This window comes from Chiloscyllium punctatum, chromosome 18, assembly GCF_047496795.1.
Source record: "Chiloscyllium punctatum isolate Juve2018m chromosome 18, sChiPun1.3, whole genome shotgun sequence".
Lineage (NCBI taxonomy): Eukaryota > Metazoa > Chordata > Chondrichthyes > Orectolobiformes > Hemiscylliidae > Chiloscyllium > Chiloscyllium punctatum.
In genome coordinates this window covers 877,546-893,637 of record NC_092756.1, presented here as the reverse complement: position 1 = coordinate 893,637, position 16,092 = coordinate 877,546, and positions in this window count along the sequence as shown.

The window sequence follows — 16,092 nt, the reverse complement described above, 5'->3', positions numbered from 1 at the left end:
ACACAAAAGAAAATCAAGAGAACTGCAGATTTTGTAAACCAGAAACGAAGACAGAAATGTGCTGGAAAACGTAAGCAGGTCTGTCAGCCTCTGTGCAGAGAAATCAAAGCTAATGTGTTACAACACGGGGTAAAACCCCCGCCCCTCCCCAACCCACGCGCTAATTTAAACTTGCACCATAGAAAAGATTTAACCCGTGCTATAACGTGTAAAACTTCGGAAGGACAAGAACCATCTGTATTTAAAGTAAAAATTAACAACTTTTAAATTCTAACAGAGAAGAATTAACTAACAACTATTTACAACCCCTTTCTCTGACTATCTTTTACTTTCCCTTCTACAGTACTGGTCCGATAAAAACACCCCAATTAAGATTGACAAAAACACTCAAATTTCAGAACCATCCAGCAGTCGAATCGTCTCACTGTATCTTCCTCTATCCTGTTTGCTTCTCCTTAGAGTTTCTGTTTCACAGGTCAATGATAAATAAAGGTACATTTAAGAGAGCTATTCTCTGGGCAGTCTGCCTATGCTGCTGGCATAGCAGTTCTCCCCCAACTTTTCAATTTATTTTGGCTTTATACCCCAAAACAGCGGGTCAATTCATTTTTTTAAAAAATTGTCAAAATACAAAATTCAAACTCGAGTTTAGTTTAGTTTCTTGGGACATAATTTATACTGATTGATCGAATTTGATTCTATTTTTGTCTCATAGCAAACCAGGTTCTGCCAGTTTCTGTACCAAAAGTTACATTCTAAATATTGCATAGCTCACTGTGTTTGTAAATCCTTCAACTCCCATCAAAGGTAAAGTACCCTTTACACGTTCCTAACACCTTTCCACTCAAAAAGAACCATCATATTTAAAACGTGGTATCATTTGTTTTTCTATTCTTTAAACACATTACCATAACATTCAGATAACTTTAACCTAAGTTCACCTTAACTTCTTCCTATTTGCCTATATTTATCATTGGATAAATACAAATCTTGTCTAAACTTTATCAGTTAAGTCTGTGAGAACACATCTGTGATTACATTTTTACGACATGATATATATACAATTTTTAGATTGAAAGTCTGTAATATATGACCCCAATGTAATAGTCTTTAAAGCTTTCAAAAAATATAAGCAGATTGGGATCCGTGTACACAGTGGTCTCCAACATGCTGTTTGTGAGTACACATTAAAATGTTATAAGGCTAGTACCAAAGTCATTAGTTCTTTCTCAGTTATGGAATTTTTTTTCTGGTGGATGTTGAGTTTCTTTGAAAAGTACAATCCCATCTCATTGTCCTGTTGCAGTATAGCTCCTACCCCTATGTCACGAGCGTCGATGGCAACTTTGAAAGGTTTTGAAGCGTTGGCTGTAGCTGAAACTAGTTTGGTGGTCAATATTTCTATTCGTGGTCGAATGTCTCCTGACATTGTTTTGCCCACCAAAAATTTGTGTTCTTCTTCAGCAAGTCGGTTAACGGTGCCACTACACTGCTGACGTTTGGAACAAATTTCCAATAGAGTTCCTCGGAAGCTTTTGTCTTTGCATTCCGTGGGATCAACCTTCCATGACTGATATTTTGTCCCAAGAACATCACGTCTGCTTTCGCGACTTCAGTTTTGTTTAATTTTGTCACCAGGTTTGTTTCTTGTATTTGTTCAAAAGGCTCCATCAACTGTACCAAGTGATCTTTCCAAAACAAACTAAAGACCACTACATCGTCCAAATGGACTGCACAGTTTAAAAATCAGACCACAATTCTGTCCATGAGTCTTTGGAATGGTTTGGGTGTGTTTGTCATTCCAAAGGGCGTCACTTTGAATTGATACATTCTAATTAGCGTTTCAATTCAGAAACGTCTTTCGCCATCTCTGATAAAGGTACCTGACAGAAACTACGCATTAACTCCAACTTGGTGATATGACCGACTTGTCCAACTTTCTCGATATAGTCCTCCAATGTCGGTATTGGATATAACTCTATTTTTTTAACAGTGTTCACCTTCCAATAATCCAGCCAAAATCATTGAGTCCCATCTGGTTTGGGAACTAAGATGATCAGCGAGCTCCACTCACGCTGTCTTGGTTCGATGATGACCTCATTGAGCATGATCTCCACCTCCTTCTGGACCGGTCTGACTTTGAGAGGATTAAGACGATATGGATGCTGTTTATCGGAACAGTATTCCCATGTCTACTTCATGTATAATAGCATTATTCTCACATATGTCTTCATACTGCAATAACAAACATTTCAACTGCATTCTATGCTCCTGAGACAGATAGTTTACCAACCTATTCCACTGCTCAAGGACTTCTACTTTTTAAACATATTTTGAGGCACGTCAAAGTTCGCAACATTTGGATTTGATTCCTCACTCTGTGGGGCAGTAACTAACACCTGTTTTTCCAATTCTTTCTCTCCTCTACTTTTCAGAAGGAGACGTACACACTCAGTTATAACCCAAAAGGAGGGATCTTCGAATGTGGGAATTGGCAATAGAGGTGCTAGTTTCATGATTGCCTGTGGCCTACCTACTATTTGGCATTTATGACACGTTTGCCAAAAGTTAACCACATCTGTGAGCATTCCAGGTCAATAAAAATGTTTTTGTCCCTTAGCCTGAGCCTTCCATACCACGCGGTGACCTCCCACAGGTAGTTCACGTACTACCCGTAACACTTCCTTTCTCTATGCCACCGGCAACATAATCAGGTGCACTTCAGCACATTACTCCTCTGCACTAACCTGACGTAGTCTCCACCTCCGTCTTAGGATGCTATATTTCTGGTAATAACCCCCAGGTACATCTCTGCCTCACTCTCAGAGTACGCATTCACATATAAACCTTTTATCATCTTGCCTGTCTGTTGCAAATCGCTTAGCCTTTCTGGACTAAATACCTCTGTCTGACTCTCTCTTTGTCCATGATTTCCCTGCACCATTACGTCAAACAGAACGTCAGCTCACAGAGCCTTAACTCCTTCATCGTTGTCTAAAGTTTGTACTTCCTGCTGTGACTTATGATAGTGGGGTCTGGTTATTGTCAAGTTTGGGAAAATATCAGTATATTTCTGTTTTAACTTCTCAGTTTCTTGGTCTTCCTTGGGCTTCTCCACAACTCATGGTATCACTCCCAACTTGGACCCTGCTAAACCATTCTCATGAACAAACTGGATTCCTGGAACTGACACTCGGTCAGAAACTCCCACGGTTACTTCCCCAGATTTGCGTTGGTCATCCAACATGATCTTATGTCGAGGAAATCTTAATTTCTGTCTAACTATCCCACACATTGCGACACTCTCGGGTAACAGATCAGAAAGACTGCAAATTTGCTCATCTCTTACTATTAGAAACTGGTTAGATCCTGTATCTCTCAAAATGATAACTTCTTGTCCTTCTCCCCCTATTGTTTCTGAGTAAACTATACTCACAGAGGCGATTTCTTTATAGAGATCAGGTACTAACTCCATACTCAGCCCCTGCCGAGGCTGTGCACTTTCCTGTAGTTTTTCGGTTCTTGTTGGGGTTTCCTTTAATACTATCACTAATGTCACTGGCTTAACTTATTTTACCACATCTTCTCCCTCAGTCCCTTTCTTAATGACCAGCACTGTGACATTACTTATCCCATTTTATGGAAGTGAAAATACCTTTTACCAGTGCCCTTCTGAATCCATCGGCACTGAAATTTTCTGTGTCCCACTCTATGACAGTAAAAATACCTGAGGCCTTTGACCTCCTTTCCATTCTCTTGGGCATCTTCTTTAACTTGTGGTAAACTCTTATTCTCTACTCTTTCTTTTATACTGTAGCATCTCCCCTTCTCGCAAATTCTATCCCTCACTGGACGACTTTCTGGCTGGAAGCTTGTCTTTTGCAGCAACATGTATTCATCTGCAAATTCTCCTGCCCTTCTCAATTCCTGAACTTTCTGTTCCTCCACATGAATTCTTATAATCCCTGGAAGTGAGTTCTTCAACTCCTTCAGCAGAATAACGTCAATTAGAGTCTCATATGTCGTATCTATCTTTAAAGCAGCATCCATCTATCAAAATGCCTATGTCTAGTTACTTCAAACTCAACATAAGTCTGACCTGGTTCCTCCTTTATGTTTCCGTACTGCTGTCTATGTATATATGGGACCAAATTGTGAACACTTCAAATGGATTGTTTGACGTCTTCAGAATGTCTTAACTCCTCATCTGACAGCGGTGAATATATTTAACTCACCCTACCTACCAGTTTATTCCGAGCTAGCATTCCCCATAAATTCTTGGACCATTCTATCTGCCCAGTCAAGTTTTCAATGGAATAAGATTAGATTACTTACAGTGCGGAAACGGGCCCTTCGGCCCAACAAGTCCACACCAAACCGCCACCCACCCAGAACCAATCCCTTACATTTACCCCATTATCTAAGACTACAGGCAATTTAGCATGGCCAATTCACTTGAATAGCACATCTTTGAACTGTGGGAGGAAACCGCAGCACTTGGAGGAAACCCATGCAGACACAGGGAAGAACGTGCAAACTCCACACAGACAGTCGTGAATTGAACGCGGGTATCTAGCGCTGGAAACAGCAGTGCTAACCACTGTGCCACCCTGCGTCTCCAGGGCTTCAACATTTTTCTCATCAAAATGTGCCACAGTTTTAACATAATTCTATGGATGACTATCTTCACTCTTAATCTCCATCCTGTTAACTTGACTTTGCTAACTAAATCGCAACATCTCAAGTTCAAATTCTCTCTCTTTTTGCTCAGCTGCGAGCCTTCTCTTTCCCCTTTCTCTCTCTCTGTCTTCTGTCTTGCTTTCTGTTTCTTCTCTCTCTCTTCCTCGCTCCCTTTGTTTATCTTTAAACTCAAATTTCCTCAATTGTAAGTTAAGTTTTTTTTTCACTGTACTGCACTTGTCGGTTTCTCTGACACACCTTCGTGTTTGAGTAATTCCCTGAAATTTTCAACGTTACTTTTTTCCTTGGTTGAACACAAAACTATGCTCTTCGCTAATTCGAAAAATTTGGCCTTTATCTTTCTTTCTAAACTTTCTTGGCAAATTTGAGGATCATCTTCAAACCTCTCTTAAATTTTAAGAGCCAGTTCTCTCACTTTTAATTTGACCAACCACAAATAATCGAAATTAAATAATTTGTCTCCATGACATTTTATTTAAATCTCTCAACCACTAAAGTGCATATGTTTAAATATACTGTGCTTTTTTAATACCTCAAGTCTATTCTAATCTACCCAGATCTCAGTTTGGATTTGTCTAAAGCTGTTCAATTCGCGGACGAAAGCCCCTAAACTGTTACAACACAGGGCTAACACCTCTCCTAATTTAAACCAGCCACATAGAATAAGTTCACCTCATGCCGTAATCTCATAAGTTTCGAGAGTTAAAGATCCATTTACAGAGTCACTATTTAAAGTAAAATTAACAACTCACCTGTGTGCATGTGTGTATGTATCGATGTGTGTGGTGCTGTGTGCGACATTGCCTTTGTATTTGTGTGCGTGTATCTGTGTGAGCATCTGTGTGTGTTATTGTGCGTATCCATCTGTGTGTTTGTGTGTCCGTGTGTATTCGTCTGCGTGCCTCATTGTGTGTGTCTTTACATTGTGTGAGTGACTGTGTGTGTGTTCACGTGTATTTGTTTGTGCTTCTATGCATGTCACTGTGCTCGTGACTCTTTGTGCATCTTTGTGCACCTTTGTGTGTGTCTGTGTGCATGATTCTGTTCGTGTTTCGGTGTGTATATGGACGTATCTCAATGCAATTGTCTGCGTGTTATCTACGCGTGTGACTATGCGTGTGTCTGTGTGTGTGACTGTGTGTGCTTCTGTGTGCTAACTCTGTCTGTGTATCTGTGTACATGACTCTGCGTATGATTGTGTATGCACCTGTGTGGGTGACTCTGTGTATTCATCCATGTATGTATGTGTCTGTAAGAATCCTGTCTACCTGCCATTCTACTGTCAAGGAGCCATTAACTTCAAATCCAAAGTCTCTTTGTTCAGCAACACTACCTAGCACCTTATGATTAAGTTTAAAAGTCATGCAATGAATTGCTTTCCCAAAATATAACACCTGTAATTTATCTAAATAAGACTCAATCTGGTTTTCCTCAGCCCTTTGCCGCATCTGAGGAAGATCTCATTGTAATCCGAGGTAACCATCTAATGGAGAATGTGAAATATCCTACTCATGTATATACAGCTCACAGACGTGATCAACCCATCAGGACATCTTTGATCTCTGCCAGTGACTATGTCAACATTTACTGATTTCAGGAGGAAACATTGGTAATGTTTGGGCCAAGTTACCTCTTCATCCCATCTCAGATAGCACATAGATTTTCATTGTCCAAGCTAGTTTGAAATTCTTGTGGACATAGCTCATATCCAACAAGGAAAAGGAAATCAGCTCTTTGAGTTCGTTCTGCATATTTATTACGAGAATGTTTAATTTCGTCTTGTTCTCAACTCCACTTCCTGCCAACTCTCCACGAACCTTCCATCCAATAAGATTTTAACATTTGTTTTGATCATTGTGTTCATTTATCTGACCTTTATTTGCGCAGGATCTCCATGTGTCGGACGTAAAGTCTTGACAACTTTCATGTTGTCCATTCTTCTAGCTATTGGGATTACTTTGTATATCAGCTCGGTTTCACTTTTTGCTTCACTGGCAAGACGTACCTCTACTGAGTGGGATTCAACCCAATCTTTGTTGTGGCTGCTGACTGTCTCAAATATTCCTGCTGCACTCTCAAAAATGATTTGATTCAGAGACTTTTAAACTTCACCGCTATCAATGTTGATTCAGGAAACGTTTCTCTGATGCGTCTCTGACATATCCATTATTCTGTTTCACGTTCTTTGATAATTAAATTGCAGAATGAATTTGAGAATGTGCTAAACGTCCACGTCAAGAAGAAAAAGCAGCATTACTTCTTCCATTTGAGATGCTAACCCTTTGAAACTTTTAGGAACTGAATTGTAGATGATGCTTCAAAAATCGAATTAAGTTTCGACTAAAAGTCGATAATCTTTTTGTAAACAATTCGCTGTTGAGATTTCTTCAATCAAGTGAAAACATCATAGATAGTAATTCTAAAAGTGTCATCGCAGCCCTCAACAGCAGTGATATACTTAGAATATTAAACACCGGTAGGTGTAAGGGCTGTGAACTGAGTTGAAAAGAACAAATAATGTCAGAGTAGCAATATGCAAATAATAACCAGTATAAACGAAGCCTTGCTTAAGTTTCACCAGTTCCCATAATTCAGTGAATGTCTTCACATACAAAGAACAGGTTAAGAGTGTCTCCCATGTATAAGGGCGTTGCTGCGCTGGGTGTAAGGAAGATTATGGAATCCCCACGCACACATGGAGCAGGTTAATTGTGTCTCCCCTCTGTGAACTCATTCGTGTGCACTGGGAATGCAAGTGAACCTGTAACCTCATTCGACAGGAAGGGAAGATTTACAGCTTCTGCTCAGTACAGATTCGCTGGTGTGCAACAATGGCAGATCACGGAGTAAATTGCTTTTCACAAATAGAGCAAACAAACAGCATCAGTTTTAATTCGCTGGTGTGACAAAAGGCACATTGATTTGTGACCCCCTTCTCACACACGGAGCAGGTGAATGGCCTCTCTCCATTGTGACTTGTTTTCATATAAAACAAAGCTTCATTACTCCTCAGAGAGGTTGCGTGCTTTTTTCCGACTTTGAAGACTTCAAAAAACCATAAAATCTCTTTCCACAGTCACAACACTGTCAATCACTTGAGTTTCTCTGTGTCTCTCAGTACATTATCAGTCATTTTACATTTGAAATATTTGTCCTCACACGTAATGAACACATTTTCTTTCCCATGAAAAGGCTAATGATATTTACATTGGCACGTACCAAATAACTTTCAGATTGGAACTCGAAATTTCTCTTGAACTTCTCAGTTGCAATCCACCCTTTCTGCAAAGTTCACTGAAAATCTATGATGTATAATTACTGGTGTGGAACGGGATTGAACAGGTTAAGAATATACGCGCCAGTAGGTTCCAGTCCAACAAGTCTATTTGAAAATAGAATCTTTCAGAGGAATCTCCTTCCTTAGGTTTTGTTTTCATGTAAACCTGTTCGAATACGGTTTGGTACCTTGAGATTTTTTAGTTTCTACAATTCAGAAAACAAGTCAACACTGTTAATAAAAGATGGAGATTCACAACAGTCAGTTTTCGTCTTAAATTGCACAGATTTCCTCTCTTATTCTCACAAAACTTTAAATCATCGTCCCACACGCTTGCTGTCTTCCCTGAACTGAAAGCCAAACCAATCGCCACAATTAGTTCCTCCACTGTCGGTTTTCTCCCTTCTTGTCTTCTCTCTGGATTCAGGTCGCCAGCCCTCATTTGCAGAAGGAGAATAAAATCCATGAGTTAGACCCGGATCTTGGGATCTCCGTTGGGTGTTGGTGAATCCTCTTTGTACAATTCCAGGCTGAAATTTCTGGTTAGAACCTTACCGACTTTCCCCAAACTGAAAACCCTTTTTTTATTTTTCCCAAAGCCAACCGCTGATGAGAGCCATCCGACAGTCGCTGTTCTGGGATAGGTTTCATTTCCCGTGTGTTTTTTATTCCCAGAGGGAGGGATCTGCCAATGAGAGAACTTTAAGTCTACACAGACCCAGCTGCTCTCTCTGGCTCTTCTCAGACCTGGGCATTCTCCAAAACAAAAATCAGCATTGCCAAAACACATTGGCATTTACCCGTACACATATGCTCCAGATTACAAAGGAGCCCGGGAGATTGACGGCAGCTTCTGACCAATAGAGAGGAGGGGGCCTTTCATGAGGATAGGATTAATGGGATTTTGAACAATGAATGAATTTAGGCATACTATTGGAGGGAAAGGTCATTGACGGATAGGCTCAATGGCGAACAAGGAGGGTCACCTGTACAAACTGAGCCACGGAGTGTCTGATTGGAGACAAACTCCAGGAATATCCCGTTCCGAATCTTCGGGAAGGGACAGTTGGTGATTTATGCATATTTTCGATTTTTTATATTTCCAGACTAAAAGATGGTATAACCAACCTCTGTCGAAGATAGCACTTGAATCCTAGTTCACTGGTCTGAAGGTATGGACACTACCAAAGAGCTACGAAAGTCCATTCTGAGTGTTCAACTGGAAGCAGGGGAATATTTTATCAACTCTTTGGCAAAAAAATCCATGCAGTTCTTACTGTCTGTCGAGAAGCTGAAGGTCACAAGACATAAGATAAGACATGGATAAGACAGACTGCCTTTCAAAATGAACCCATTTGTGTGAGAACTAATAAGAAGACTCAGTGCATTGTAATTAACAACAACCTGATGTATTTGAATTATATCTAGAAGATTGTTGAAGAAGGCTACTAATACGCCTTCTTCATTTTTCACAGCATGGAGGATATGATTTGAGCAGTCATATTGCATTGATATGGGACACCAGCTACACCCTTTCTGGAATATTGTGTGCAATGTTTGTCTCCCTCCTATAGGAAGTTGTGAAACTTGAATGGTTCGGAAAAGATTTACAATGCTGGTGTCAGCGGTGGAGGATTTGAGCAACAGTGAGAGGCTGAATAGACTGGGGCTATTTTCACTGGTGTAGTGGAAGCTGTGGGGTAATCTTATAACGGTTCATGAAATCATGAGATGCGTGGCTAGTTCAAATAGACAAGGTCCTTTCCCTTGGTTGGGAATTCAGAACGAGAGGGCACAGGTTTAGGGTGAGAGGAGAAAGGTTTAAAAATTATTCCAGAGGCCACATGTTTCACTCAATGTGTACTGCTGCCAGAGCAATTCTTGGGGCTGGTAAAAATGCAGCAATTAAAAGGCATCTGGATTGATTTATGAATAAGATAGTTTTCGAGGGATATCGGGAAAATGCTGATAAATGGGACAAGATTATTTTAGGATATTTAGGTGGCATGGGCGAGTTGGACAGAAGGGTCTGTTTTTGTGCTATACATCTTGATGACTTCATGACTGTCTGATGTCGCTGTTTGGGCATGTCTTCTGTGTGCTGAAGGGGAAATGAAATAGACTTCCTTCCTAGTTGATCTACTAACCACCAACCTTTTGTTTAACACCTGGATGCAAAGACAAGTTCTCTCTTCAATTATGTCTGTTCTGACTGAGCAGGATTGAATTCCACTTACCGCTGATCAGCTCATCTAACGACCTTTAAAACCAGTTATAATTAACCTCCTCACTATTTACGACCATTAGTTTTGTATCATCTGCAAATTAACTTATCAACCCTCTTTCATTCAAGCTTAACTTATTTATACAACCGATAAACAGCAAGGGTACAACACTGAACACTGTGAGACTCCATGGCCACAACGTTTCAGTCAGGAATCATTACTCCTTAACCATCCACCCTCTACATCCTGTAAATTAGCCGAATTAACACATTTAACGCATTTTGTTGATTCCATGGTCTCTTACCTATTTTTAGTAGTCTTCCATGCGGGACCTTATCAGGAGCCTTGTGGTATCGAAAGACACTCCTCAAAATTATTGCTCTTATTGGCACATCTAGATACCTTACCAAGAATTGAATTAAGTGACCCGATGCAATTTCTCTTGAAAAGAATGCATGCTGACTGTTCTTGACGAATCCCTGCCTCTCCAAATGCAAATTAAATCTATTACTCCAATTACTTCCAATAGTCTCCCTATCACTAAGTTGAGAGCGGCTCTCATGCAGACTCTTCATTTGACCCTTACTCCCTTCTGGAATAGAAGTTCCACGCTAACTGTGCTTCAATCCGGAAGCTTTGGAGAACAGATTCAGAGACATGCACAGCACAGACACAGACACTTTGGTCCAATTCGTCCTTGCCGAACAGATATCACAACCTAATCTAGTCCCATTCTGGAGCACTTGGCCCACATCCCTCTAAATACGTCCTTTTCATTTGCATATGCCTTTTAAATGTTGCACTCGTTTCAGCCCCCACCACTTCCTCTGGCAGCTCATTGAATACGCGCACCTCCCTCTTCATGAAAGTATTGTCCGTCAGGTCCCATTTATATCATTCCCCTCTCAGTCTAAACTGATACCCGCAATTCTGAACTCCCTCACACCAAGGAAAATATTTTGTCTATTTATCTTATCCATTCCGCTCGTAATTTTATAAACGTCTATGAGCTCACCCGTCAGCGTTCCATGCTTCAGGAAAAGCAGCCCCTGCCTGTTCAGCACTCCCCATAGATCAAATTCTCCAACCCTGGCAACATCCTTGTAAATCTTTTCTGAATCCTTTCAGGCTTTATGACTTGCTTCTCATAGCAAGGAGACCAGAATTGCACGCAATATACCAAAAGTGGCCAAACCGACATCTTGTCAAGTATAACATTGCCTCCCAACTACTGCAATCAATGCTCTGACAATTAAAGGAAAGCATACCGAACTCCTTCTTCACTATCCTATCCACCTGCGACTCGACTTTCAAGGAGCTAAGAACTTGCACAACAAGTTTTCTATGGTTGTTTTCAGTACAGATCCGGGATCTGCAATAGCTTGTTCCTATCATATAAGGCGAGATCAAAGTGACTTCATTTGCCATCAAGGAATACTTCACAGAGCGTGCCACGGATGATCCTGAGTTAACTGTCATCAATTGGAATTGGAGATAATTCTGCATTGATGAAATCCTCGACTGAACAATGAAAATCAAACCGCAGCATGTTGTATTCCAAATCATTTGCCATCCAGAATTTTCAGTTCCTTCACATCTTTGTTTTTAAATCTTGGAATCTACTTGAACACAGCGCTGTGTGCATGCCTGCACCACTTGGTTGGAAGAGGTTTTAAGGAGACACAACTTTGTCAAATTCTCCAGAACGTTGGGGATGTCAAATTAACCTTGCGCTTGCTCATGCTGTCTAACACTCATGAATACGTCCCGTTAAACTTAACAAGATACTTTAGGTTTTCACATTTTGCTTTAAAGCCAGATAAAGGTAAGATTTTGCTGAATAATTGCGAGCCGATTAACACCAGGGGTACAACATGTAAGGGTACCCATCATTTTGGATCTTTCAGAGGATTGACTGTGCGATGTCAGTGCCACTGAATTCGACACTTTCATGGTGAGTAATCACAATGCAACACGTAATCGTAATTTAGGGACCTGTCAAATCCAGAAAGTTTGCCATTTCTCATTCCATGTACGTGACCAAATATTTGAAAGTCAACTGAAATGGCAGCTTCAGTGTTCGAATTCTGATCAGACCGATTGTGACAATCCAAAAGAAAGGGAAAAAAACTGAAATGCTGGAGAAACATAGCAGGTTGGGCAGCATCAGAAAAGAGAAAAGCAGAATTAACCTTACTAAGGTCAACGTGATTTTTTTTAACTGAAAGGTTTCATACAGAATTCGATATAGAACATAGAACATTACAGCGCAGTACAGGCCCTTCAGTCCTCGATGTTGCGCTGCCCTGTCATACTAATCTGAAGCCCATCCCACCGACACTATTCCTTGTACGTCCAGATGCCTGTCCAATGACGACTTAAATGCACTTAAACTTGGCGAATCTACTACCGATGCTGGCAAAGCATTCCATTCCCTTACTACTCTCTGAGTAAAGAAACTAACTCTGACATCTGTCTTTTACATATCACCCCTCACTTTAAAGTTGTGTCCCCTCGTGTTTGCCGTCCCCATACTTGGAAAAAAGTTCTCCCTGTTCACCCTATCTAACCCTCTGATTATCTTGTATGTCTCTCTTAGGTCACCTCTCAACCTTCTTCTCTCTAACGCGAACAGCCTCAAGGAACTGTCTTTCCTCGTAAGACATTCCTTCCATACCTTGAAACATCCTAGTAAATCTCCTCTGTACCCTTTCCAAAGCTTCCACATCTTTCTTATAATGTGGTGACCAGAACTGTACACAATACTTTAAGTGTGGCCGTATCTGAGTTTTGTACATCTGCAGCATAACCTCCTGGTTCCAGAACTCAATCCCTCTATTAATAAAGGTAAAAACAGTGCATGCATTCTTAACAACCCTGTTAATCTGTGTGTCAACTTTCAGGGATCTGTGCACTTGGACACCGAGTTCTCCCTGCTCTTCCGCACTCCCAAGAATCTTACCATTAGCCCAGTATTTTGCGTTCCAATTACTTCATCCAGAATGTATCAGCTCACACTTGTCCACATTAAACTCCATTTGCCACCTCTCAGCCCAGGTCTGCATCCTATCTATGTCTCTCTGCAACCTACTTTTTCATTCATCACTATCCATAACTCCACCGACCTTAGTGTCGTCTGCAAATTTACTACCTCACCCTTCTAAGCCGTCATCCAGGTCATTTAGAAAAATGACGAACCGCAGTGGACTCAACACCTACCCTTGCGGTATGCCACTCGTAACTGGACACCAAGGTGAACATGTTCCATCAACTACAACCCTCTGTTTTCTTTCAGCAAGCCAATTACTGATCCAAACTGCTATGTCTCCCACAATCCCATTCCTTTTTATAATAGTCTACTGTGGTGAATCTTATCGAACTGAAACTGTCTCTAGGAGCTGCTTCACCTATTGTGCTTCTCGACAATTTTCTATTTGTGCATCTGATTTCCATTATCTCTAGTATTGTGGTTTCCCTGATCGGTCTAATCATTGACGTTGCTCATATTTGGAAAATATGCTCCATTCTTGTTCTCATTCGAACTGTTCTTATAGTATACCAGATTCTGTTTCGTCTTTTGCTTCAAAACTGATCTTCTATTTGCAAATACCCTGCTGCACATGTGAAACTACAGAAATTAAGATAATTTCAAAAGACATTTTAGAGACAGATACACTTCATGAAATAACAGAAATAGATCTTTGGCGATGATGATACAATCTGTGTCCTTCATCGATCAAGTTTGTCTCTTTAGTATCTGTTTCATGCATATCACAGAATAACTACAGTAAAGATTGTGGTTACTCGGTCCATCGTTTCTGCGCCAGCTTGGACTGAGCTAAGTCTCCACTATTATCATCCTGCACTTCCACTGCACCCGTAACATTTTGTTGTCTGCATCTGTTTTAATTCTCAATATCTTGTGCAGATATGATCGATCTTATCTGACAGTTTACCATGTGATTAAATAATAGTTATTAAATATAATCCTGGACATCACTTTTGAAATTGCCCTGTTCTGTTCATTTTATTTTTCAGCATTCCAACTCCTGGATATCATTTAATTCCTTGCTAGACATTAAATTTCATTCCATCTTCTCGAAAAGGTGAGGTGCCTGAAGAACATGACTGTACTCCTCTCCAATCTCCACAGCCACTGTCCCAATTCAATTCCGTCTCCTAGCCAACGTCATATTCATGTCTGAGTGATTACTCCATGGGCTTCATTGAAGAAGGAACGCTCCAGAGAAAAGAAAACGTCCATCACTCTCCCTCATCACTGGCCTCGGTAGAGCAAATGGTGATGTGAGATAAGACGATTGGCAGAGATGTCAATATTCAATCCACTATAGTTATTATTATGTGTTGGAAGCGTCAGGGAAAAGGGGTTAATTGGGATTGTTTGTTTAGTGATTGTGATTGATGTTAGTCTCCATGGATTCTGATTGTGTCACTGGAGGTTTTCCCTCTGCTATTACTACGGGGTTGCTTCAAATACATCATCCCATTGTAGCACCAGACCCATCATATCCGAAACAAACAGAGGTCAGCAGCTGCAGAGAAAGGGAGAGGAAAGATCAAAATCTGAGTACATTAGACTGGAAATTTTCCAACAATGGATCAGAATCGGACAACGTTAGGTATGAATGTTCTCACATTGGATCAGAATCGGACAGCAAAAGACTGGAATGTTACTGCGATGGACAGGAGCTTATCCTGGGGACTTTACTATTTTTCCTGGACAACATTACGTTGGAAGATATACGGTGCGCTGTTGATTATTCAGGCAGCTTACTATCCCATCCTCGCTATTGTTGGTGTTCCTCGTAAGTCTCTTTATCTCGAACCAATTATTAATTACATAAACAATTGAACTTGTTCTTATATCTGTTATCTATATTTGGCAAAGACACAAAGCGATTTCTTCGGTTTCAGTCACAAATTCAAATTATTACACACGAATTTGAACCTTTCCCCGCAAACATCTGATAGCAAGACTGCTCACAAACTGTCCCTTTTTGCCATGACATGAATTATGAAACAGTATTCTCTTCATCACCAAACTTGTTCACTACCAGCTCCATAAATCCCTAACCCCCCTCCGTGTCAGTACTGTTGCCTAGTAAACCATTATCTACATCTCGGTAAAATACAGACTTCACAGTTCTAGCTGTCTTCTAGCCATATTTCTACCTAAAATTTGTTTTGTCTTTAAAATTAATTTTCAATAAGGATATTGTGTCAGAATTATTCTGACGTCATTCAGAGGCACAGGGTATTACACTGAGGACAAGGTCTTACCACAGCTGGTGAAAGAACTTATATTTAAATGTTAAGAATTAGAATTAAGGGACATTTCACTAGTAGCAACCATGATACTATCAGCGATTTTACTAAAAAAAGTACATGTTTCACTGATGTCCTTTGCTCAAGAATTCAACATTATTACCATGTGTTGACTCCATACATCCCTGTGGTTGGCCTCACAGTAAAGGGTAATTAGTAATGGTCATCAAATGATCCCCTTGCTAGTGATGTCTACATATCATGCAATAACAAAATTAAATATCAAATTAAACAAAGAAATATGCTGGCATTCTAAAATGAATGTAAATCACATGTTGAGAAAACTTAATTCAGACGAGATAAAAACAGATTGAGCTTTTTGAAACAAGTCACTTTACTTCTGAATTGGAAGCAGCTGGTAAATAGTGCGATATATGGTGGTGACTGGGATGGTTATTTTGAAGGAGAAAAATATTGATTTGAGTAGATAGGGAAAGAAAGAGAGAGAGAGAGAAAATGAAGCAAACAAAGGAATTATTGAGCACCAGCTAGGATGGAAATAAATTGCAATTAACATCATTTGCTTTCTTCTGTTCCCATATC